The sequence below is a fragment of the Salmo trutta genome, chromosome 2, assembly GCF_901001165.1.
Source record: "Salmo trutta chromosome 2, fSalTru1.1, whole genome shotgun sequence".
NCBI lineage: Eukaryota > Metazoa > Chordata > Actinopteri > Salmoniformes > Salmonidae > Salmo > Salmo trutta.
In genome coordinates this window covers 23,757,457-23,785,444 of record NC_042958.1, presented here as the reverse complement: position 1 = coordinate 23,785,444, position 27,988 = coordinate 23,757,457, and the positions used below count along the sequence as shown (strand labels likewise).

General features: G+C 43.3%; 1 protein-coding gene across 1 annotated transcript in view; it reads left to right on the top strand.

Moving 5' to 3' along the window:
- Positions 1-27,988, top strand: part of adarb2 (adenosine deaminase RNA specific B2 (inactive)) — a 201,372-nt gene that overhangs the window by 7,141 nt on the left and 166,243 nt on the right. The window lies entirely within an intron of this gene.

The window sequence follows — 27,988 nt, the reverse complement described above, 5'->3', positions numbered from 1 at the left end:
CATACTTGAGATTACTTATTTTAATGTTGGCCCATGTCTCATTTTCATATTGCATGTTAAAAAAAAAAAGGAATATTATTCTCCTTTCAATTAAGGCGGTGTCATTATGGTACGATTAAGCTAGAACTCATAACCGACTTATAACCAACCGTCTGAAATCCTGCCAGATTCTCGCTAGTACCTCACACATTCTATTGGCATACTATTTATACAATGTATGATGTTAATTAGGATGATCAGTTCTATTATCATCTGAGTCATTCCTGCCACTACAGTGTCTGTGTTTAGACGGGCAGCCCAATTCTGTTCTTTAGTTTTCACTAATTGCTCTTTTGACCAATCAGATCAGCTCTGAAAAATGTCTGATGTGAAAATATCTGACGTGATTGGTCAAAAGACCAATTAGTAGAAAAAAAGATCAGAATTGGGCTGCCTGTGTAGACGCAGCCAGTGTGTCTGGGAGAGAGGCCAGATACCTACCTCCATAGCTCCATATATCAGTCGTGTCCAAAGTTAGCCTCACATAGTTAATTTTATTCGACTTTACTGCTACTGGCTGTTCTCGACAGTAGAGCTGAGGATAATGAATGAGTATTTCTCAGGCAGGGTTTTCTCTGAAACCCTCAGTGTGTTTGAAAAAATCCTCAGAAGCCCATTGATATCATTTCCCCAAACTATCAAACAATAGTAATGATGATGTTAGGAAGTCCTTATTGCATGAATAAATATTTGAAACCAGTTGAAGTACATTTCAGTTGAAGCTTAGACATATTTCCATATCACCTCAGACATGTGACTGGCACATATAGTAGGCATTATAGGCATTGTGGCATAGTCTACAAGACCACACTGTGCTGACTGCTGACATGGCAACGTCAACATCGATATGGCTGTTTCATTTAGAAAATGAGGAAATTGGATGAAACAGCTTACTGTAAAGCTCCTCTGTCCTTCTCGCTCGCCGTCAGAGTAAGGTTCCCCGTTTTTAAAGATAAAGTTAATGAAGGACTTAAACAGGGGATAGACAGAGACGTCTTATTACCAGAGGGGCCCAGTAACAGCAGCATTTATTTCCATGAACAAGATTAAACATTTTGGAGACCCTCTCTCTTGAGGAAGTCTCGGGAGGTCAGAGGTCACAGGGTCGTAGCCGTGGTTCCTGCAGGACCAAACCTCTTTAGGTGAGTTTTATATAGTTTAAGATGAGGGTCAAACTAACCTGCCCTTACATTTCTATCTGTCAGATACACTTATACAATGAATACATGCAAGTATTAGATCATCATAAGATAAGTGGTATGCATAATTGAACAGGTGACATCTCTATGGAGGTAACATTACGCTCAGAGATTCATGTATATGTTTGCAAACTACATTCTGTATTAGTGAGGTGATAATCTTCTCCCTTCTAATGGAAAAGATAATCTGCGGTCTATTTACAGTACACTACTTACTTTTACATAAATATATTCATGGTTTCAGTACAGTAATTCCTGAAATGTTAAATGTAGTTGTGGATCCGTCAGAACAATCTGTCCAGTTGAGTCTAGTGGAATGGTTTATGGGAGATTAGGCCATTGATAATGATGAGAGCATGAGCATATATGAGATTCACTCTGGCTTCATTATTACTCACACACGCAGCATTAAATAACACTTTTCTCTCTCTCTCTCTCTCTCTCTCTCTCTCTCTCTCTCTCTGTCTCTGTGGTGTGGCCCACAGTACATTTTCTCTCATCCATCGATTCCAACATCCTTTAGGGGCCATGCTTGGACTGGGCTTATCTAGCAAATCCTTTAAAATGTGTTTAAAAAATCTTTGTCTACATTAGTTTTGTCTGATGTGATTTTGTTCTCTCTGAATTGTCTCATGGATTCATTTGGTATTTGTAGTGTGATTTTATTTCATTTTACCTTTGTGAATGGTACCTCTGTGAATGAGGTACCTCTGTGAATGGTCCCTCTGTGAATGGTCCCTCTGTGAATAGTCCCTCTGTGAATGGTACCTCTGTGAATGGTACTTCTGTGAATGGTCCCTCTGTGAATGGTACCTCTGTGAATGGTACCTCTGTGAATGGTATCATGCATTTTGTACCTCCTTTCCTTCTCGGTTGTTCGTTCACTGTGGTAGACTATTTATTTTGTCCATCCACTTGCGATTTGAACAGCTTGAAGGAGGGACTATTGATATATTTGTATTCAAATACTGTTTGAGTTCCAATTGCTCATCCGTTGCCCTGTGATAGCCTGGAGTATATTTGGTTTCTCTCTGATAAGGCCTGAGTATACATTGAGTGGTATTCAGTTGAATTGCTTGTACGCACCCAGTGCTTTGGCATACCATAGGGCAGGAGGATGATGTGTCTGGCAAGGATAGGATTGGAATACCATTCCGACCTGGGTTCAAATACTATTCAAAATATTACTTCAATTCTTTTGTTTGACTGTACCAGATGGGCGGGGTTTGCCATTTTAGGGCTGCTCTATTGGTTCAATTAAGCCAGGCAAGCTCAATCAAGCACAGTTAGTGTTTTAAATGATTTCGAACAGTGTTTGAACCCAGGTCTGATTATATCCTGTCACTTCTCCCACCCTGGCAAACCCCTTCTACTGCTACTGTTTGAACCCAGGTCTGATTGTATCCTGTCACTTCTCCCACCCTGGCAAACCCCTTCTACTGCTACTGTTTGAACCCAGGTCTGATTGCATCCTGTCACTTCTCTCACCCTGGCAAACCCCTTCTACTGCTACTGTTTGAACCCAGGTCTGATTGTATCCTGTCACTTCTCTCACCCTGGCAAACCCCTTCTACTGCTACTGTTTGAACCCAGGTCTGATTGTATCCTGTCACTTCTCTCACCCTGGCAAACCCCTTCTACTGCTACTGTTTGAACCCAGGTCTGATTGTATCCTGTCACTTCTCTCACCCTGGCAAACCCCTTCTACTGCTACTGTTTGAACCCAGGTCTGATTGTATCCTGTCACTTCTCCCACCCTGGCAAACCCCTTCTACTGCTACTGTTTGAACCCAGGTCTGATTGCATCCTGTCACTTCTCTCACCCTGGCAATCCCTTTCTACTGCTACTGTTTGAACCCAGGTCTGATTGCATCCTGTCACTTCTCTCACCCTGGCAATCCCTTTCTACTGCTACTGTTTGAACCCAGGTCTGATTGTATCCTGTCACTTCTCCCACCCTGGCAATCCCTTTCTACTGCTACTGTTTGAACCCAGGTCTGATTGTATCCTGTCACTTCTCTCACCCTGGCAAACCCCTTCTACTGCTACTGTTTGAACCCAGGTCTGATTGCATCCTGTCACTTCTCTCACCCTGGCAAACCCCTTCTACTGCTACTGTTTGAACCCAGGTCTGATTGCATCCTGTCACTTCTCCCACCCTGGCAAACCCCTTCTACTGCTACTGTTTGAACCCAGGTCTGATTGCATCCTGTCACTTCTCCCACCCTGGCAAACCCCTTCTACTGCTACTGTTTGAACCCAGGTCTGATTGCATCCTGTCACTTCTCCCACCCTGGCAAACCCCTTCTACTGCTACTGTTTGAACCCAGGTCTGATTGCATCCTGTCACTTCTCTCACCCTGGCAAACCCCTTCTACTGCTACTGTTTGAACCCAGGTCTGATTGTATCCTGTCACTTCTCTCACCCTGGCAAACCCCTTCTACTGCTACTGTTTGAACCCAGGTCTGATTGCATCCTGTCACTTCTCTCACCCTGGCAAACCCTTTCTACTGCTACTGTTTGGAATGTGGTTGTGGAGGATGGCGGTGAAGGTTGAAGGGTATGTTGTACCTGGGGCTACCAGTGTTGCCATCCAGGCTTAAAGGACACACAGGGTGTACGTCCCAAACGGCACCCTATTCCCTATATAGTGCACTATTTTTGATGAGCACCTCTCAAAAGTAGTGCACTAAATAGGGAATAGGGTGCCATTTGCGGAACACACAGGATCTGTTTCTCTAGGTAGAAAAGAATACTCTTGGTACTGTTTGCTTTGACGAACCGTCTGTTCCCCTAGCCAGGTTTCCTAAATTAAACATGGACGGTACATATGAAGGTACGTTTCATACGGTACCATTGGTCTACTGTATGGATTCACATACAAAATACAGGCTGTATTGTCATGGAGACATGATATACCACATCACAAACATTTTTAGATGTTGTGTTAATAACACTTCTGGGTATTAAATGTCTGTGTGTGTGTGTGTCTAGATGAATATGCCTATGGGAGAAGCTTTCACACATTGAATGGGTAAGTTAAATCTTCATTATCACCCACAGTACATCAAAGCTTCTCAGTCTGCTACGCATGATTTCATCCTCATGACTTCTCGTTCAATATAGTTTCTCTATTCAAAACTGTCATGCTATCTTAAAAATGGTGTGCGAAAAATGTGTAGTAACATTTTGTCAAACCATTTGAGCCAACGTGTTTTGTTGACATTTAGGCAACAGTTGTTGCGATGTTGTTGAAACAACCATGTACACAGGGCACCACTGTACAACTGTGATTTTTACATACATTTCCACCTACTAGATATCAGCCCTGTGCTTTAAAAATACAGCAGTTTTCTGCGATTGACCTGTACTTTTGGGAATATTGCTCTATTCCCATCATTATGAAGTCAAACTATAGAGAGGCAGAAAATTGTTAATGTGTGTATTACCTTATGAAGTGGTCCATCAAGCCACACACACACACACACACATAAAACACACACAATTCAGCCAGAATCTACTCTATATAGTTGGAAAACTTTCGGTTGAATAACGTCATTGTGCCTGTTCATTTTCAGAGAAAGGAGAGGGAAAGCAGGGAGGAAGCAGGGAGAAAGCAGAGAGTGCTAGCTGAGGTTTAATGATAATAGTCCTGACGATGATAATCCTTCCCTTTACTTCCTGCTGACTGGAGAAAGCCCTGTCATTGGTCTCCGCTGTTCCTATTAATGTCACAGAGGTTCATTTGAATTTGAATGGACATCAGGAGGATTAGAGCAAAGGAGGCTCACTTTCTCTCACTCACACACACACACACACACACACACACACACACACACACACACACACACACACACACACACACACACACACACACACACACACACACACACACACACACACGCGCACACACACACACACAGAGACAATGGGTAAAACCCTGACAGGTCAGGCAGTGATAAACTCTTTGCTTCAGACTCTTTTTTCTTGTTGTCACCTGTTCCTGCAGTCTCTACCTGCCTGTCACTCACAGCAGGGGCTTAAAACCAGCCATCGCAAGACAAAGAAAACTTCACATGACACCGATGGTGACATGAGGAACGCTGTGTGCCGAGGGGTTCAGGCGTAGTGATGGTATTAGGGGGGTTTGTCGAAGATGCCAGAGGGAAAGAGAAGAAAGGAGAGTTTTAAATAAAACACATCACAGTGAGTTTTAAGTGATCGCAAAAATAGAAGGCTGAATCGGCGGGGAAGGTAAATATGATTGCACATCTGTTGAAGAGATCCCCCTTGATCCTCACACTTCAAATACAAAGGTAATTTTTCTAGACTTTACTTTGGTTTTACCCCTTTAGTTGTGCTTTTAACCAGATCTAATATATATGACTTCAATCACGGTATTCTCTGTATGTGTCCTAAATGGCGCCCTGTCCCCCTTTATAAAAGGTCATGTAGACACTGTTATGGGAGGGAGCCTAAGTCGAAGATCCCAGTCTCAGACACGTGCACGTGCACGTGCACATGCGCATACACACACACGCGTGCATGCTTCATTGTGATAAGCAGTGGATAGCCTTTGGCCAGGGTGGTTGCTCCAGACTGATTGAACTCCACCCTTCTCCCATTCAAATGGAATTTGCTTGAGTAGGAGGTTAAACAGAGAGAAGAAAAAGTAAGACTTGTCAAATTAGCAGCTTAGCGAATCTCCTGCCAATTGTCATTCAGTCTAATTAAAAAATGGCTAATTTTAACGTGCGTAACTTCAAATAAGTGCTCAGCTATAAAGTCCTGGCTGTCAGGTGTAAACAAGCCGTGTGACGGTAGACTGTAGAGGAGGGAGGGGGAAATCAATCGACATCTGTTAATTTATCTCAGGCAGGAGACCAAATTGAAAAATTGATTGCGATTGCTCCTGCTGACACACAATCTGCATTGTGATCAAGGAGCAATACATCGCAGCACCTGCTTAGTAAACGATAATGGGCATTTCAGTGGTTGTAGCCAAGGGTTTTGTCTCGCCAATATAGACCAAATTGGCCATCTTTACAGGCCTGTGGCAAGAACAGAAACACACTTGCACACACTTGCACACACACACACACACACACACACACACACACACACACACACACACACACACACACACACACACACACACACACACACACACACACACACACACACACACACACACACACACACACACAAGGGAGTCTGGAGGATAGGAGTGCAGGTAAAATGTCTGCAGAAAATGCCTTGAATCAGAGAGAGTAGTGATTCAGCTGGTAGTGAACCATACTTTTCATTATGAAGCTCTAATGAGTGAAAATGAGAGACAATAAATCCATTCAGTTACAGAGAAGCTCCTTGGCTCTGCAGTCACACTAATGATATTGGATGCATCCCAAATGGCATCCTGTTCCCGATATAGTGAACTACATTTGACCAGAGCCCTATGGGCCATGATCAAAAGTAGTGCACAATATAGGTAATAGGGTGCCATTTGGGACGCATCCCTTGCATTTCCCTCTTTTAATAATACTGGGACCAATCCATATGTCCCCTGACTCGTCTCGACAGTATTGCTCCAATTTAAATCAAAGGGGAAGGGCAGGGCAGAGAAACACCTCTCTTTAGGGAAAGAGATTTCCGGTGGGAAAGTAATTGATACTGCAGTCAGTGACAATTTATAAGCATGTTGAAAATACGTTTATGACCATGTGTCACTTTTCCCTTTTCATTGTTCTACATACCAAGGGACATTTTACAGCTGTTGGTCCTGTTCATTTGCAGCAGCAAGGAGTCAACTAATGACAACAGTAAAGCCGTACATGTGTGCAAGATCTAAACTGAGAGAACCAGATTGTTTATCCAAGTATGCACATCAGGCCTGCTGACAGATAGCCTCCTGGTCTGGGATGAAACTACTGGTGGGTGATGCATCAGGAACGGATGCACAAACACACACAAGCACAAACACACACACACACACACACGAGACACACACTGCGTCTATCACACTTCTGTAATCATGAAGTGCTTTGAGAGACAAGTCAAGGATCATATCACCTCTACATTACCTGTCTCCATAGGCCCACTTCAATTTTCTTACCGGCCCAACAGATCCACAGACGATGCAATCGCCATCACACTGCACACTGTCTTACTATATCCGGACGAGGAATAACTATGTAAGAATTCTGTTCATTGACTATAGTTCAGCATTCAACACCATATTACCCTCCAAGCTCATCATTAAGCTTGAGGCCCTGGGTCTGAACCCCACCCTGTGCAACTGGTCCTGGACTTCCTGATGGGCTGCCCCCAGGTGGTGAAGGTAGGAAACAACACATCCACTTCGCTGATCCTCAACACTGGGGCTCCACAAGGGTGTGTGCTCAGCCCCCTCCTGTACTCCTTGTTCACCCATTACTGAGCGGCCAAGCACGTTTCCAAACCAATCATAAAGTTTGCAGACGAAACAATAGTCGTAGGCTTGATTACCAACAATGACGAGACAGCCTACAGGGAGGAGGTGAGGGCTCTAGAAGTGTGGTACCAGGAAAATAACCTCACACTGAAAGTCAACAAAACAAAAGAGATGATCGTGGAATTCAGGAAACAGCAGAGGGAGAACCCCCCTATGCACATCGACAGGACCGCAGTGGAAAAGGCAGAAAGCTTCAAGTTCCTCGGTTTACAGATCACCGACAAACTGAAATGGTCCACCCACACAGACAGTGTGGTGAAGAAGGCGCAACTGCACCTCTTAAACCTCAGGAGGCTGAAGAAATTTGGCTTGGCACATAAAATCCTCACACACTTTTACAGATGCACAATTAAGAGTATCCTGTTGGGCTGTTATCACCGCTTGGTACAGCAACTGCACCGCCCTCAACCGCAAGGCTCTCCAGAGGGTGGTGCCGTCTGCCCAATGCATCACCGGGGGCAAACTACCTGCCCTCCAGGACACCTACAGCACCCGATGTCACAGGAAGGCCAAAAAGATCATCAAGGACAACAACCACCCGAGCCACTGCCTGTTCACCCCGCTATCATCCAGAAGGCGAGGTCAGTACAGGTGCATCAAAGCTGGGACCAAGATACTGAAAAACAGCTTCTATCTCAAGTCTATCAGACTGTTAAATAGCCATCACTAGCACATTATTATTATTTGACAATGCTGGTCATTTATGAACATTTGAACATCTAGGCCATGTGCTGTTATAATCTCCACCCGGCACAGCCAGAAGAGGACTGGCCACCCCTCATAGCCTGGTTCCTCTCTAGGTTTCTTCCTAGGTTTTGGCCTTTCTAGGGAGTTTTTCCTAGCCACTGTGCTTCTACACCTGCATTGCTTGCTGTTTGGGGTTTTAGGCTGGGTTTCTGTACAACACTTTGAGATATCAGCTGATGTAAGAAGGGCTATATAAATAAATTTGATTTGATTTGACATAGAGACTGCTGCCTATATACATAAACTTGAAACCACTGGTCACTTTAATAAATGGAACACTAGTCACTTTAATAATGTTTACATATCTTGCATTACTCATCTCATTAGGGCTGGGCGATATGACAATATATTTTGTGTGACGATAGACGCTTTGCGTCGTCCAATTGCAACAGAAAAACAAACATGGAGGAGAGTGAACATACCAAAAAGAGGGGCTTCTTCGGGCGCATGGATGTGGTTTGGGTATGAAAAGTCTGACATGGACCAGAAAACCGTCCTCTGCAAAATATGCCGCAGGCCGGTCCCGACAACAGGCTCAAACACCACTAACCTCTTTTACCACCTACACAAGAATCATGTGAAACAATACGGAGAGAGTCTATGGATGAGACCCCAAAAAGTACAGTCGAGTGCTCAAAACAAACCCCCGACTCAGACGTTGAAGAGGCTTTTGCCCGCGACAAACCATATGGCAAAGAATCACAAAGATGGAAGGGGATAACAGCTGCCGTTACGACTTACATCTGCAAAGACATGGCCCCAATTTACACAGTGGAGAAATGGGGGTTTTGTGAGTTGGTGCTAACACTCGACCCAAGGTACCAAATGCAAATTGATATGTGACACGTATTAATGCCAAAATAACATGCAAAACAGGCAAGCCCCCAAAAATAAATATATATATATTTTAGGCCTGTATTTATTTTGTTTGCAACTATAGTTTAAGTTTTTCTATTTACCTTCTTAGATTTTATACATTCATATTTTATATTTTGCTACATGCTTAATTGAAAATGTAAACAAAGGTTCTAAATAAAAGGAGAAATAATGAAATATGAGTAAGTTCCTTTCGTTTGTTGAGTTTAATTGAAAATGTGATAAGAAATAGGCCTTTAAATGTGGTCATTTTATAGCAACTATTTATTCATTCAATTTACAGAAAATGTGCTAAATCATGATATGTATCGTTATCGGGATATGAAATGACCTATATCGGCATATGAGATTTTGTCCATATCGCCCTGCCCTTTCTCATATGTATATACTGTATTCTATACTATTCTACTGTATCTTCGTCTATGCCGCTCTGACATTGCTTGTCCATATATTTATATATTCTTAATTCCATTCCTTTACTTAGATTTGTGTATATTGGGTATATGTTGTGAAATTGTTAGATATTACTTGTTAGATATTACTGCACTGTCGGAGCTAGAACCACAAGCATTTCGCTACACCCGCAATAACATCTGCTAAACACGTGTATGTGACCAATAACATTTGAGTTGACACTGGGAAAGATTAATCTGATGAACATGATGTAGTGCTACGGCAACCCCCTAGGGCCATAATCATGACAAACTACCCACACACAGATGAGCTAACCTTAATGAGCTGAGCTAAAGTTAATGTGATAACGTGACATGTAAAAGCAACATAAGATAACATGAAACTACACGTGAAAACATGAGCTCATGTGAAGTGAATGTGATAACATGGGGATGCAACATTTCTACAATGTTTTTCACATGTCAAAATGCAATTCCACATGTAAGAGATTGAATTTGCACTTTCACATGTGAATGTGAATGTTTGACTTTTCCACAAGCTTCCCATAATAAGTAGGGTGAATTTTGGCCCATTCCTCCTGACAGAGCTGGTGTTACTGAGTCAGGTTTGTAGGCCTCCTTGCTCACACACTCTTTTTCAGTTCTGCCCACAAATTTTCTATAGGATTGAGGTCATGGCTTTGTGATGGCCACTCCAATACCTTGACTTTGTTCTCCTTGTTTTCCATTTTGCCACAACTTTGGAAGTATTCTTCGGGTCATTGTCCATTTGGAAGACCCATTTGCGACCAAGCTTTAACTTCCTGACTGATGTCTTGAGATGTTGCTTCAATATATCCACATAATTTTCCTTCTTCATGAAGCCATCTATTATGTGAAGTGCACCAGTCTCTCCTGCAGCAAAGCACCCCCACAACATGATGCTGCCACCGCCGTGCTTCACGGTTGGGATAGTGTTCTTCGGCTTGCAAGCATCCCCCTTTTTCCTCCAAACATAACAACATCATTATGGCCAAACAATTCTATTTTTGTTTCATCAGACCAGAGGACATTTCTCCAAAAGTACGATCTTTGTCCCCATGTGCAGTTGCAAAGCGTAGTCTGGCTTTTTTATGGCGGTTTTGGAGCAGTGGCTTCTTCCTGGCTGTTGATATAGAACTCGTTTTACTGTGGATATAGATACTTTTTTACCTGTTTCCTCCGCATCTTCACAAGGTCCTTTGCTGTTCTGTGTTTGATTTGCACTTTTCAATTACAACAATATTGAGTAAACAATGAACACTTTTATTTGAACTTAATATAATACTTAAATAAAATCAATTTAGTCTCCAATAAATAATTAAACATGTTCAATTTGGTTTAAATAATGCAAAAACATTGTGTTGGAGAAGAAAGTAAAAGTGCAATAGGTGCCATGTAAAAAAGCTAACGTTTAAGTTCCTTGCTCAGAACATGAGAACATGAAAGCTGGTGGTTCGTTTTAACATGAGTCTTCAATATTCCCAGTTAAGAATTTTAGGGTGTAGTTATTATAGGAAGTATAGGACTATTTCTCTCTGTACCATTTGTATTTCATATACCTTTGACTATTGGATGTTCATATAGGCACTTTAGTATTGCCAGCCTAATCTCAGGAGTTGATAGGCTTGAAGTCATAAACAGCGCTGTGCTTCAAGTATTGCTATGAGCTGCTGTTTGAATGAATGCTTACGAGCCTGCTGCTGCCTTCCGCCGCTCAGACTGCTCTATCAAGTATCAATTCATAGACTTAATTATAATATAATAAACACAGAAATACGAGCCTTTGATCATTAATATGGTCAAATCCAGAAACTATTATTTTGAAAACATTCATTCTTTCAGTGAAATACGGAACCGTTCCGTATTTTATCGAATGGGTGGCAACCCTAAGTCTAAATATTACTGTTACATTGCACTACCTTCAATGTTATGTCATAATTATGTAAAGTTAATTATGGTCTTTGTTAGGAATAAATGGCCTTTCAACAGTTCACAACAAGCCAGGCGGCCCAAACTGCTGCATATACCCTGACTCTGCTTGCACTGAACGCAAGAGAAGTGACACAATTTCCCTAGTTAATATTGCCTGCTAACATGAATTTCTTTTAACTACATATGCAGGTTTAATACTTGTGTATTGATTTTAAGATAGGCTTTGATGTTTATGGTTAGGTACATTATTGCAACGATTGTGCTTTTTTGCAAATGTGCTTTTGTTAAATCATCATCCGTTTGGCATCATCCGTAGGCTGTGATTCGATGATAAATTAACAGGCACCGCATTGATTATCTGCAACGCAGGACAAGCTAGTTAACCTAGTAATATCATCAACCATGTGTAGTTAACTAGTGATTATGTGAAGATAGCATTAAAATTATCTTATAAAAAAACAAGCAAACTAGCAACTTACCTTGGCTCCTTGCAGCCACGAGGTCCTTTTGATGCTGCACTCGCATAACAGGTGGTCAGCCTGCCACGCAGTCTCCTCTTAGATTGCAATGTAATCTGCGTCCAAAAAGGCCAATTACCGATTGTTATGAAAACTTGATATCGGCCCTAATTAATCGGCCATACTAATTAATCGGTCAACCTCTAATGGAAAGGCAAAGCTCTAGCTACTGTATGTGGCAGAGCATAAGAAGCTGCTCACACTCCTGACACACACACACACACACACACATACACACACATACACAAAATATGTTGTCGCTACTGCTATCAGGATGCTCATTTGGTCCGACAGCCAGTGTTTAATGGCCAATTTTGGTGTATTATGTGTATAAATCACAGACAGTAATGCTCTTTTATGTTGGTGGAGATGGTCTTTGTTTCCTACCCAAACGACAACAACCTAAAAACTCCCTCATTGCTTGTTGTCATCCCTTTGTGTCTCAAATTCTACTTGACAAGATCACAAAAGCCTCCAGCGTCTTCGCAGGATTTCTCACAAGCCGGTTATTAAGCTATAAATATCCATATAAAACTAGTCTTGCTTGGCACCATCACACACTAATGAAGGGAGTCAAGTGGCGCGCGGCAGATATGCCCTCACATGCACGCTGTCACAAGCTATTTAATTGAACTTCAGGAAATGGTTTCCCCATTGTTTTCTAGGAGCCTCCTCTCCCTCTCATCATTATGGTACTAATATGCAGTGCTTATTGTCTCTTATTGTCATCAGCAGTCATGCAAAGTTTCACATAACGATTCCTCCCCTTCTACACGATCTCTGTTTCCTTGGGCTCATCTGTCTCAGTGTCTGAGTAGGAAAAGGATCACAGTAGTCAAGTACAGCAGGGCTGGGGGAGGCAGGGCTCTTAGGCTCTTTTGACACTTCTGGGCTGGAATGTACTGGTCTGGTTATATATCCACATATTGTCTGGATCCATGCTTGAAAGGATAATGTGTCAAGACAATATCTGAGCCAGCCCAGTATGGTTCTGGTCTTTATGATAACGTAAAAAGTAGAGGTCGATCGATTAATCGGAATGGCCGATTAATTGGGGCCGATTTCAAGTTTTCATAACAATTGGTAATCAGTATTTTTGGCCACCGATTTGCCGATTTTAATTTTTTTAATTTGTTCATGTATTTTTTACACCTTTATTTAACTAGGCAAGTCAGATTAAGAACACATTCTTATTTACAATGACGGCCTAGAAACGGGGGTTAACTGCCTTGTTCAGGGGGGATTCGTTTTTGCAACCTTCGGTTACCAGTCCAACGCTCTAACCACCTGCCTTACATTGCACTCCACAAGGATTAACAGGCTGACTACCTGTAACGCAAGGGCAGCAAGAAGCAAAGGTAAGTTGCTAGCTAGCATTAGACTTATAAAAAAATATCAATCTTAACATAATCACTAGTTAACTACACATGGTTGATGATATTACTAGTTTATCTAACGTGTCCTGCGTTGCATATAATCAATGCGGTGCCTGTTAATTTTCATTGAATCACAGCCTACTTTGACAAACGGTGATTTAACAAGCGCATTTGCGAAAAAGTACTGTCGTTGCACCAATGTACCTAACCATAAACATCAATGCCTAACAGGAATATTTAGACTTAGCCACCCGTTAGATAAAATACGAAACGGTTCCGTATGTCACTGAAAGAAAAAAACTGTTGTTTTCGAGATAGTTTCCGGATTCGACCATATTAATGACCTAAGGCTCGTATTTCTGTGTGTTTATTATATTATAATTAAGTATATGATTTGATAGAGCAGTCTGACTGAGCGGTGGTAGGCAGCAGCAGGCTCGTAAGCATTCATTCAAACAGCCCTTCGCTGTGCTTCAAGCATTGCACTGTTTATGACTTCAACCTGGGTGGGTATAATTTGTGGAAGGTTCCAACAGGAATCTATTACGAAAACTTCGGAAATAACAAGGTTTCCAAAAAACAATGCATACAAAGTTGTATAGCGGCAGAATAAGATACCGGGTAGGGAGTGGTCTATTTCATTGCATTTTTCACTCATCCCGCTTATTCTGAAAAATGTCTGTCCTCACATGTCTGTTTGCCTATGGACAAACATTAAGAATAAGCTACGTGGTGAGTTGATGCCTATTCGGCAGCTAGTTAGCGAGGTTTGTATGCGTTGCTACTTTGTATGCATTGTTGGTTGGCAACCTTTTACTTTACGTTTTTTGGAACTGATTCCTGTTGGAACGTTCCACAAATTATACCCACCCATTCAAGCCTATCAACTCCCAAGATTAGGCTGGTGTAACCAATGTGAAATGGCTAGCTAGTTAGCCGGGTGCACGCTAATAGCGTTTCAAACGTCACTCGCTCTGAGACTTGGAGTAGTTGTTTCCCTTCCTCTGCATGGGTAACGCTGCTTCGAGGGTGGCTGTTGTCGATGTGTTCCTGGTTTGAGCCCAGGTAGGAGCGAGGAGAGGGACGGAAGCTATACTGTTACACTGGCAATACTAAAGTGCTTATAAGAACATCCAATAGTCAAAGGTATATGAAATACAAATCGTATAGAGAGAAATAGTCCTATAATTCCTATAATGAATACAACCTAAAACATCTTACCTGGGAATATTGAAGACTTATGTTAAAAGGAACCACTAGCTTTCATATGTTTCCATGTTCTGAGCAAGACACTTAAACATTAGCTTTCTTACATGGCACATATTGCACTTTTACTTTCTTCTCCAACACTTTGTTTTGTATTATTTAAACCAAATTGAACATGTTTCATTATTTATTTGAGGCTAAATTGATATTATTGATGTATTATATTAAGTTAAAATAAGTGTTCATTCAGTATTGTTGTAATTGTCATTATTACAAAAAAATATAAAAATAATCGGCCGATTAATCGGCATCGGCTTCTTCTGGTCATCCAATAATCGGTATCGTCGTTGAAAAATCATAATCGGTCGACCTCTAGTAAAAAGGGTATTATCTCCACCCCCCCAGATTCTGGCAGAGGAACAAAGGGAGGCGTGGCAACATGCTGGAGTTACTAGTAAAGGTCCACTGCACCACGGCACCACAGCCTGATCTGGGCCTGTTGGGAGGCTGAGGGAACGAGAGCAATGTTTGGTCATGGTCGCAGTCAGAAGCATGGAGGGGAACGTATGATAGATGGGACATGGATGGTTCCCAGTGTCAGGTGTTTGTGACGTGGAGAGCAGAAGTGTGTGTGTGTGTGTGTGTGTGTGTGTCTGTGTGTGTGTGTGTGTGTGTGTGTGTGTGTGTGTGTGTGTGTGTGTGTGTGTGTGTGTGTGTGTGTGTGTGTGTGTGTGTGTGTGTGAGACGTTGTGAAAGATTAGGAGGGCTGTTTTATGACATTCTGAGGGGACAGCAGAACCGAGGTGTCCTTAACCCACAGTGGGTCCCTTCCATGTAGCGAGTCTCTGTCTCCCTGCAGGATAGGCTAATCATGATCACAGACACAGACCGGAAGCAGTGTGTGCAGTGCAGGTGTATAGAAAAGATAGATGCAGAGACGAGAAAAGAAAGGGGGATGAGGGGAGAACGAGAAGAGGGGTTAAACACTGAGGTGACGAGCTGTCCCAGTTTGGAAAAAAGACAGCATGATGGATGAAGAGAGAGGAGGAGTAGAGGCAGAGACCAAGGGAAAAAAGCAGGTTGCGACAGCAGGGTGGCAGGTGACAGTGTGTGACGATAGAGCTACACTGTGTTGATTAAGTGGAGTGTAGAAGGTCAGGACCATGGTTTTGAAGTCAGGTGTCATGTGCTGTTAGATGGTGCTCTTCTATTCTGACCTGTAGGTGAAGACCAGAGGCTCATCACTTCTAAGGGTATGCGAGTCAAAAGACCACTAAAAAACACAAGGAGGAGAGGAGGGAGGGAGGGAGGGAGAGAGGGGAGAGGAGTAGCAACTACAGTAGCTTTCATGGTCCATAGAGTGTAATTATTACACAGAACATTGAAGCCAGCACAGTGCAGGGACTACAGCCAGACTGTCTGTCCCAAACATTGCCCTGATTACGACAGGGAGGATGCAAGGGGAAGGCAGGGTGGCATCAGAGTTAAAGAATAGTCAGAAGGTTCTATTAGTTCCTTTGTTCTTTCCTGTCAGCCCTGTAAGACAGTGGTTGACCGAGGAAGGAAGGGAAGCCAGGCTTAGGATGATGGGATTAAGTTTGGCTCGTTTGAGGCCAATTGCCGGTTTGAGAGCAGTGCCAGAGACAGAAGAGGACAGAGGAGGAGAGCTGCGAGTGTCAGTGATTATTAGAGGGTAGGAAGGCTAGGAGGAGGAGGCGGTTCAGCACTGAAAGACTAAAGCATCGCCGTCGTGCCATGCCATGTCTCAGCTTGAGCATGACAACCCCAGAACAGTCTCAGCTGGCTGGCTGGCTGGTAGCTGGCTGGCGCCTCGCAAAGTGGGTGTGCTGCTGTTTCAGAGGCTGTGGCACCGCCGCATGTGTTACCTCATGTACTGCTGTGAGGCGTGTGTCAAAATGAACAGAATGACAGCCACATCCCAGGATCAGTAAAGAACCACCGTACCTTGGTGTGTGTAGTATAGACCTAATGAGTGGAGGGGAGTTTGTCTGCCCTTTTTATATAATTACAAAGCCAAGTCAGAGCCATATGTTGCATCATTAATTCAGCGACTATGGTTTTGGAAAGTCTTGTAGAATGTCAGACGCTGCTAGCAGCTAGCTCCAAACGGAATTCCCCTGACTCTCTGAAGTAGAAATCAAATGAAAACTGGAACGTCAGTAGAATCAGAGAGCAGGATGGAACTGACAATATGGAACAGATGTTTGCAGGAATGTTGACTTTTCCGTGTGGCCCCTTGTCTTTTGACGTTGCCAACTGTCGGTACGGTGACTGACAGAACCTGAAGAGAAAGAAAAACCGAAGTGGAGACGAGAGAAAAGCATTTTGGCTGTGTTGGTAGGACTAAGTGGGAGACAGGCTGGCAGCATAGCAGCAAAGTTCTAGATTGCAGAAACTGGGACAGCAGCACAGCTGTGTGTTGGTGTGTCGGGGGACTCCTAGATTGGTGTCACTGTATTTCATTGTCAGGAGGAGAGAGAGAGAGAAGAGAAAAAGGAGCGAAAGACAGAGAGACCCTGTTGCAGCTTGTCTGACATTGCCTGGTGGTGAAGAGAGCAGAGGAAAAAAGAGAAACATGAGATGAACAGAGATCCTGTTGTACCTTGTTGCAATGTTTGCCATTGCCCGAAGAGGAGGGGAGAGGAGAGAAAAGAGACGAGAAAAAATGAAGACTGTTTTGTATCATTAACGGGCGGGTAAACAGTGGCCTCCAACATTGAAGTGATCCACAGTAGCTGATGTTAGGACTGACTGTAGGTGTGGTGCCTGTCTCTGAGGTGTTATTGGCTCAGCGACCTGCAGCCTGTGGCCTGTCAGTCAAACAGGAGCGGGAGAGAGAAACAGAGGGGGAGAGAGATGAAGAGAAAGAGACAGACGGGGAGAGAGAGCAATAACGAGAGAGACCGAGAGGAAAACTGCTGTTCGTTCCCACGACCTCAGTAGACATGTGGAAGAGGATCTGTCTGATCAGCCTGATGCCTGACTGATCAGCCTGATGTCTCTGATCAGCCTGATGCCTGACTGGCTGAGTGACTGCTGTGAGGCTCTCTCCAGTTCAGCAAGCAACTAGGAACAATCTGTGGGAGTTAGAACATCACATGTGATGCTTGCAGGATCTATAGGCTTCATAGTCTGCTGTTCTTTTACACTTTCACAGTGATGATCTCTGGCTTTGCATCTGAAGTTCAAAAGCTGACACTCTTTAGACTGGTAACTCCTACTAAGACAGTATCCTTGTTTAATGCTTTAATGATGCCTTCAAAGTCCGAATATATTACATGGTACTTTAGTGAATCTACACTGAACAAAAATATAAACGCAACATGCAACAATTTCAAAGATTTTACTGAGTTACAGTTCATATAAGGAAATCAGTCAATTGAAGTAAAGTCATTAGGCCCTAATCTATGGACTGGGAATACAAATATGCATCTGTTGTTCACAGATACCTTAAAAAAAGGTAGGGGCATGGATCAGACCAGTCAGTATCTGGTGTGACCACCATTTGCAGCACGGCACATCTCATTCGTATAGACTTGATCAGGCTGTTGATTGTGGCCTGTGGAATCATCTCCCACTTCGATGGCTGTGTGAAGTTGCTGGATATTGGCGGGAACTGGAACACGCTGTCGTACATGTCAATCCAGAGAATCCCAAACATGCTCAATGGGTAACATGTCTGGTGAGTATGCAGGCCATGTGGGAACTGGGACATTTTCAACTTCCAGGAATTGTGTACAGGTCCTTGTGAGATGGGGCAGTGCATAATCATGTTGAAACATGAAGTTTCATGTTGGCGGCAGATGAATGGCACAACAATGGGCCTCAGGATCTCATCACTGTATCTCTGTGCATTGATAAAATGCAATTGTGTTCATTGTCTGTAGCTTTTGCCTGCCCATACCATAACCCCACTGCCACCATGGGGCACTCTTTTCACAACGTTGACATCAGCAAACCACTCACTCACACAACGCCATACACGCTGTCTGCCATCTGCCCAGTACAGTTGAAACCGGGATTCATCCGTGAAGAGCACACTTCTCCAGCGTGCCAGTGACCATCGAAGGTGGGCATTTACCCACTGAAGTCAGTTATGACGCCGAACTGCAGTCAGGTCAAGACCCTGGTGAGGACAACAAGCACATACATGAGCTTCCCTGAGCCAGTTTCTGATAGTTTGTGCAGACATTTTTCGGTTGTGAAAACCCCGTTTCATCAGCTGTCTGGGTGGCTGGTCTCAGACAATCCTGCAGGTGAAGAAGCTGGATGTGGAGGTCCTGGGCTGGCGTGGGTGCACCTGGTCTGAGGTTGTGAGGCTGGTTGGACATAAACGATGTTGGAGGCAGTTTATAGTAGAGAAATTAACATTTAGTTCTCTTACAACAGCTCTGGTGGACATTCCTGCAGTAAGCATGCCAATTGAACACTCCCTCAAAAACTTGAGACGTGAGACGTGACATTGTGTGGTGTGATAAAACTGCACAGTTTAGTGGCCTTTTATTGTCCCCAGCACAAGGTGCACCTTTGTAATGATCATGCTGTTTAATCAACTTCTTAATATGCCACACCTGTCAGGTGGTTGGATTATCTTGGCAAAGGAGAAATACTCACTAACAGGGATAAAAAGAAATGTGTGCACAAAATTGGAGAAAAAAAAAATTCTGGGATCTTTTCTTTCAGCTCATGAAACATGGGTCCATGTTGTTCAGTGTATAACACTCTACACACAGTTTCTTCAACAACATTGATTCCCTTTAAGGCCTCTGTTAGATCCTCAGCCTCTCCATGTATGACAGGTGTTATCTTCAGTGAGAAGGCAAAGTAAACACGCTGGTGACCATACACAGTTCAGTTATCTAGTAAATTACTAAAAGCAGATACCGTGGGACATTGGAAATGTGGGGACATTGTGACTGTGAGTGTTATTCTCTGTGAGTGTTGTGTGGCTGGTGTAGCTCTGAGTGAAATTCTCTGTTGAGAGCCGCTGTAAGGGGCTGGGTAGTGGATGGTGAGTGATGGCGGGCCTGAATCGCATTGACTGTATGCTGGGATATATGGGACAGCTGAGGTGATGAAAGATAAACTGGACCCGGGAGAGAGAGCGAGAGTACTGAGACAGAGAGAGAGAGAGCGAGAGAGGACCAAGCCACTCTAGATCTCATCTCGACATATTTCATTCTAAATTATTGCCCTCTTTAAGGACGAGAAGCCTCCCTCCTCTCTCTTCCCTCCGTTTGCTGAGGCGCAAAGGTGCAGCGGTACCTCACCCCTACCACAGATATAAAACACCAAGAAAAAAGAACAGATGAATATACAAACAGCATCCTGATGGTTTCCTCTCCTCCCCCTTCCCTCCCTTTACAGACCTCAATGGTGGTAAATAGTGCATGAATGACTCCAACGAACGGAGGCTGTAATTTTGAATGCTGAAGCTTTATTTGCTCAGTTTATTTAAGCCCCAAAATGGCCCCTGATGGAGCCATCAGGCCCCCCTCATTGGCTAATGCGTTAATTAGGTCCATCTGGAAGAGGCTGGAAGGGATGGGAAGGGGAGAGAGCCGCACTCAAGTCGCACCCACCCTAATTTGTCTTCCTGCATGCACTCAGTGACTGGTGTCCCTGCTGATGCAGCCTGGGAAATATTGGGGTGGGGGTTGGGATTCTGGCAACAGACCAAAGACCCACACACATGCGCATAAAGGCGTGAGCAACACACACATACACACACACATGTACACACACACACACACACCTCAGTAGTTACCACCAGAACTGGTTTGGGAGGAGGAGACTTGTGACCCTGTATCCTCCCTTTACATTCCCATCATGTACTGGACTGATGGAGACAGTGTTGGGTGCATGCCGCTGCTTCAACCTAGAGTTCTGCGTTATCATCCAGCTAAAAGGCATTGTTGGTTTACTGGGGTGAACATTATTATGTAGTCTGGTTATTGTTATTAGAAGACTAAGCTCTATTCCCCCCAGCTTGGAGGTTGACATTGAATTACTGTACTTGATTAGGAATTGGGTCAGTGATGAGTGTCAGTAGCTACTGTAAATCTGCTCGTGTGTGTGTGTGCGCGTGCGTATTTGCGTTACCTTGTGTGTATCTGTATCTGTCTGTCTGTGTGTTGGGAATTTCAACACAGCGAAATAGAAGTGAGTCGTTTCCAAACGACACAATAAAGTCTGTTCATGTGAAATAGGACATACCTGATCGTTGCCCAACAGAAATGTAGGCCAGGTATAAATATTCCTAATCATGTCAATAAATCATAGTAATGTATTTTGCATGTGCTAGATAAGGTTGACCTATTTTCCTAACACATTTACCACAGTCTATCAGCGTCTCAGTTAATAGACACCAATACTTTATCAGTCCGGCTATTTGCATAAACACATGGGGATATTTTTATACAATAGCAGCAGTATAATTATGTACTGTAGCCTGGGTTTCTTATCATCAATTGTTTGAATATTCTGTATTTACATTCCACCATACGCTTGTCCATGTCCATTCCTTAGAGGGCTACTGTTTTACCAAATAGTTCAGAATAATCTTAGAGCCATTTGTCAGTCTTTTTCATTATTGTGCATTATTATAACAAACAGTACAAGAACGTTCAAATACACTACATGACCAAAAGTATGTGGCCACCTGCTCGTCGAACATCTCATTCCTAAATCATGGGCATTAATATGGAGTTGGTCCCCCCTTTTGCTGCAATAACAGCCTCCACTCTTCTGGGAAGGCTTTCCACTAGATGTTGGAACATTGCTGCGGGGACTTGCTTCCATTCAGCCACAAGAGTATTAGTGAGGTCGGGCACAGATGTTGGGTGATTAGGCTTGAACCTCAGTCGGCATTTCAATTCATCCCAAAGGTGTTCAGTTGGGTTGAGGTCAGAGCTCTGTGCAGGCCAGTCAAGTTCTTCCACGCCGATCTCGACAAACCATTTCTGTATAGACCTTGATTTGTGCACAGGGGGAATTGTCATGCTGAAACAGGAAAGGGCCTTCCCCAAACTTTTGCCACAAAGTTGGAAGCACAGAATTGTCTAAAATGTCATTGTATGTTGTGGCGTTAAGATTTCCCTTCACTGGAATTAAGGGGCCTAGCTCAAACCAAGAAAAATATCCCCAGACCATTATTCCTTCTCCACCAAACTTTACAGTGGGCACTATGCATTGGGGCAGGTAGCGTTCTCCTGGCATCCGCCAAACCCAGATTCGTCCGTAGGACTGCCATATGGTGAAGCATGATTCATCACTCCAGAGAACGCGTTTCCACTGCTCCGGAGTCCAATGGCAGCGGACTTTACACCACTCCAGCCGACACTTGGCATTGTGCATGGTGATCTTAGGCTTGTGTGCGGCTGCTCGGCCATGGAAACCCATTTCATGAAGCTCCCGACAAACAGTTATTGTGCTAATGTTGCTTCCACAGGCAGTTTAGAACTCGGTAATGAGTGTTGCAACCGAGGACAGACAATTTTTCTGTGATCTTGTGTGGCCTACCACTTCGCTGCTGAGCCATTGTTACTCCTAGACATTTCCACTTCACAATAACAGCACTTACAGTTGAATGGGGCAGGGCAGAAATGTGACAACTGACTTGTTGAAAAGGTGGCATCCTATGAATGTGCCACATTGAAAGTCACTGAGCTCTTCAGTAAGGACATTCTACTGCTAATGTTCGACTATGGAGATTGCATGGCTGTGTGCTGAATTCTATACACCTGTCAGCAACGGTTGTGACTGAAATAACCGAATCCACTAATTTGAAAGGGTGTCCACATACTTTTATATATATTGTGTAGCTCTATTAAATTGCTTTGACAACTCGTTGATGGGAAAAGTGATGGCTTTTAAGCTTGCGAATGAAGTGGTGAATTGAATACATCTTGTATACTCAGATTTATTTACCCTTCTCAATGTACAACCTTCTATCGTTGGGTTTTCTTCTAATGACAGATTTCCATATTGCATTGTTATGGCAACAACGCAGAGATGCTATTGTGGATGCTTCTTCCAAAGCTCACTTTGAGTTAAACTGACCACTTTTCTTTTCTTTCTCTGAGTATGTATTTCTGTAAAACACTTTTTGTTCGGGCCTCCTGATGAGATTGCCGACATTGCAGCCGTATCTCATGCTAGCAAAGCAGTTTCTGTCAATTTTATTTGTGTTCATAAAATGTGAAGGTGTAGCCTGAAAGAATGTGTTTCGCTAGCATGTAGAGAATAATGCAGTCATTACAGCTGCTTTTAGCAGCTGCTTTCAGCTGCTTTTAGCAGTGTCGGGACCGCTAACGTCAACTATTTTGACACAGTGCGCGATCAAAGACTAAAAACACCATTCAACTAACACAAGCCTTTAAAACTGAAACGCGTTTGTTGATCTCTTTCAGGTAAAGACAATAGCTGATGTCTTGTTTTCTGTTGGAAAAAATGACTAATTGTAACATCTTCCAAACTATTCCTGCTAATAGTACAGGCTGTAGACTAGCAAGGCATGGGACTGCAATCATTTCTATGACAACAAGGACAGCAACAACCTGACAATAAAATATCCACCAAATTTAAGGTAGTACTTGTCTTTAATAACCTAGGGAAAGGTTTTGGGGAGTGATAAGGGGAAGGATTGAGGGGTAGAGGGAGGGGGGAGGAGGAAGATGCCATACTGTAGGGAGTGATATCGGCCTCAATTATGACTGTCAGTGGAGCGCTGAGCTGAGCTGCTGCGCTGGGCAGAAGGAAGGAGATGAGCTGAGACGAGGCTCCAGCGGAGACTCAGGAACTGATAGCTGATAATCCCTGGGAGCCCAGTCGCAGATGGAGCCATAGCACGGTCAGGTGTGTTAACTGCGACTGGCAGGGAGAGTTGACTCAACTGGGGATGAGGGGAGGGAGAGAGACAAAGTCCCTGCTTGGTACTGTTACCGGCAACCATTGCGCCTTTTTCAGAGTGGGCGGATGGAAGACTGGTTGCGTATGAAATGGCACCCTGTTCCCTACATAGTGCACTACTTTTGACCAGGTCCCATAGGCGATGTTCCCTCAAAAAAATGTCGGCCCTGAGCAAATTTCAGGTCTGCTGAGCGCAAACTTGAACGGTGTCAAAAAACTTCCAGCACGCATTTACTTTGAACACTAAGGCTGTACCCGCTTTAAGTTAGTTTTAACAGTGGCCAAGTAGGCTACTGTGGCTATTTGAACATAATGTAGGCATACCAGATTGGACCACCATCGAAAACAATGGAGGATATGCATCCCATAACATTTTAACATGGAAATAGCTGTTCTATCATTCAGCCTACAGTAGCATCCAATGTGTAGTGTTCAATGTAGGCCTACATTCCATGAGACTTTTGAAAAAAAAAAACATGCAGGGCTTGACATTAACCTGTTAATCTACTTGTCCTTCAGACAAGGAGGTGACTGAAAATGTGTTGTTTGATGCAAGAAACCACTTTACAAAATAAAAATGCATTATTATTCTCATACCATTATTACAGAAAATCTGACAGATTATGCTAAACTCTGCCTATTGGCTACTTTCTTTTTTTCAAGCTTGTCTCAAAATACAACACTACCCCTTTAAGAGAAAAAGATCTTTACCTGACTTGCTTTTCAAAGATGTCTAGAAATGTACATGTTTTGTACTCTTGTATGAACCAATCACTCCCCTATTGCTGACTACAAATGATCTATAACTGGGCTAATAACTCACTAACTAGCAAAGGATATGAACAAATGTGCACACGTGGCTACATGCAGCTCTCGCTTTGATCTCAAAACAAGCGCGTCCACTCACGACCGCTAATGCTGTAAACACAGCCCAGTTCAAAGTAAATGGCACAGATCCATTTATGGCAATGGTTATTTGCAAATAGGCTTACTGCAGCTCTGATTGTTTATGCTGCACCAGTCTGCGTAGAGTGTGTCACTGCAATAGAATCCTACTCTGATGCGTCCGGCCTACAACAAAATCTGTTGCATATTTTGTTTTGTTTCAGTATGTTTAATTGAAAGTGGCTAATATTGCGTGTCACAATTATCACAGTAAAGGGAAAAGTTGATAGTGTTAACAGGGGAAACTCTAGGACAGTGGTCACCAACCTGTTCTGAGTCAAGATCACTTTGAGTCAGAATGCAAGCCGAGATCTACCGTAATACTATGCAACATTAACCAATTAAAAACAGTACTGTAGCAATGAGGTTTGTCCAGGTAGGTATAGGCCCAAAACATTATCACTGCATATTGGCTTTGCTTGAATTTCCCTGCCAATGCTTTGTTGTTTGGGCCGTTTTTATAAATGATATTTCAACATTTGAGGTAGCAATATGATCACACAGGTAATAGATCCATTGTTGTATTACTTGTGAGGCACAGCTGAGTGAGCATACATTTAAATCATTTGATTTGTATTTTACTGGGCTGATGGTGCCTGCATCTGATGGTCTGTCTCAGCGGAGGGAGAGAGCAGCAGGCTGAGGGTCTGCCTATCAACATCCCGCCTCTCTCCCTTTCCTCTGCTGACACTGACCAAAAAGGGAAACCGTCTTCCAGCTGATGGCCAAAGTGGGGTCGCACCGCATTATTTCTGCCTCATGTACACATGTTGTTACTCCTATGAACAGAAAGTGAAATATTCCTCAATATTAAAAAAGACCCAAGCCGCAAATAATAACAACAACGCAAGCCTATAGATACACTTTCCTACTCATCATTCACTACTGCTGCAGGGCTTGTTGTAGTGCTGAGTGGAAATAGTGAAAATGCACATTTTATGGCTTATAAAAGTGTTGAATACAAAGTGTTGACAGCGCTGAGTAAGGACGTCTCTCTCAATCTCACAGGATCAACTTTGCTGTATCTTTCTTCTATGCCTGTTATCTTACTACAGACACGGTCATCTGAGCCATCTGATTGTCCAGCAGTAGACCTATAGTGCACTTGATTTGCTCTGGGCCCACCGGGACGGCAGAGTTTGTGCCTTCAGACACATGAAATGGTTCAAAATATCAACATTTCACCTACCCGCCGCGCAGGGCAGCTGAATTGGGTGCACCTACCCCCAGCAGAGAAAACTAAAGGAACGCAAGGCTTTATTGTTGGGTTTTTTACAGAATGTTCGGCGATCGACTAGGAATGCCTTGGAGATCGACCAGGATCGCGATCGACCGGTTGGTGACCACGGCTCTAGAAAGTTGAGTGAAGTTCAGTCTCGTGCTTCTCTCTATGGGCTGATATTTCTACTAGGCAGTCCCTGAAAACTGTGCAGCAGTCTCAGGGCAATGTGCGCGCAGCTTAGAGGGAACATTTCCCATATGTAAGTAGTACACTATATAGGGAATAGGGCACCATTTAGGGGATAGTCTAAATTAAATTCCAGTGTGGGCTGTCTTATATTTGGAGCAAATGGAAATAGCTTGTGATCGTTGTTCAGTTAATATCTCAGAGGGACGGGGTTGTGGCTACAGGACGGGCATGGCTGCCTTCCCCAGAACTATAAAACGGGACGTGATGTTTCCATTATCTTAGAACAAAGAGTTGTGTCAAAGGGCAAACGTTTTATTTCCCAACGCAGGAGGAGAAGAAACAGGACTATAGAAACTCTCGAGCTGACAGGGACTATGGAAACAAAGAAACTGTTTGGCCATGTGATATACACTGAGTATACAAAACATTAAGAACACCTGACATAAACTGACCAGGTGAGTCCAGGTGAAAGCTATGATCCATAATTGATGTCACCTGTTAAATCTACTTCAATACGTGTAGATGAAGGGGAGGAGACAGGTTAATGAAGGATTTTTAAGTCTTAAGACAATTCAGACATGGATTGTGTATGTGTGCCATTCAGAGGGTGAATGACAAGACAAAATATTTAAGTTCCTTTGAACGGGGTATGGTATTAGGTGCCAGGCGCACCAGTCTGAGTCTGTCAAGAACTGCAACGCTGCTGGGTTTTTCACGCTCAACAGTTTCCTGTGTGGATCAAGAATGGTCCACCGCCCAATGGACATCCAGTCAATTTGACACAACTGTGGGAAGCATTGGAGTCAACATGGGTCAGCATCCGTGTGGAATGCTTTCGAAACCTTGTAGTCCATGCCCCGACGAATTGAAGCTGTTCTGAGGGCAACTCAATATTAGGAAGGTGTTCATACTGTTTTGTACACTCAGTGAACACTCCATTTGAGGTGTATTGTACAGCAACACATAATGTACAGTACCTGTGTAATCTTCTTATGTCTGTGTAGTAGAAGTAATGAAAACATGGCAGTTCCCTTTTTGTTTATAGGCTGACTAATGCACATCCACACGTGTGTCGACTCCCAGACAGACGAATCATAGGCAGGTTGAGTGTTGAAAAGCTGGTTTTGACACTTTCTGTCTTGTTGTGTTGTAGAAATGCAAGATGCGAAGAGCAAGCAAGCAACACTACAAAGTTCCACTGAACTGCTGGTGCAGAAGCTCTGCTCACACAGCCAGACGGCATGTCTACTAAATAACCAAACAACAGTAAAACCCTACGCTCAAACAACGACTGTGAATGATGATGAGCAACACCTTAAGTTTGGTTCAATTACTGTAAATCAGACACAGGACTGATCATCAATTTATGAGCCAAATATCAAAGGGCCTGATGACAACAAACAGCAATCTGTTGGAGAGTGTATAAATATGGTAGAGAGGGTTGCGCGCACACATACACACACACACACACACGTTAACATTATGTTCCCATCCAAGGCTTGCTGTCAGTGTGTCCTGCGTGTGTACGCTATCAGAGGACCAGACAGCGCCATCAGAACACAGATGCGCCCTGATTAAGGGGAAAGCAGTGGATGACAGAATTGCATTAGGGTGATGTATGTGTTGTTAGCCAGGAGAGCAGCTAATTCCAAATTTAACACGTGATTCGCCCACGCACGCAATCACACCTGAGTGCCAGCTAAGATCTATTACCTGTGTCACAAGCTCTGATGGGCTTTTATACGTTTTTTTTTTATTATTTAATTTTTTTAGTTCTGATTTATTCTTTTGGCGTATGATAATGAATGTTATGTTCTGGGGTCAGGAATGAGTGTGAAAGCTAAATTACAGTCATTTTAGGGAGACTGGGTATGAAACACTGT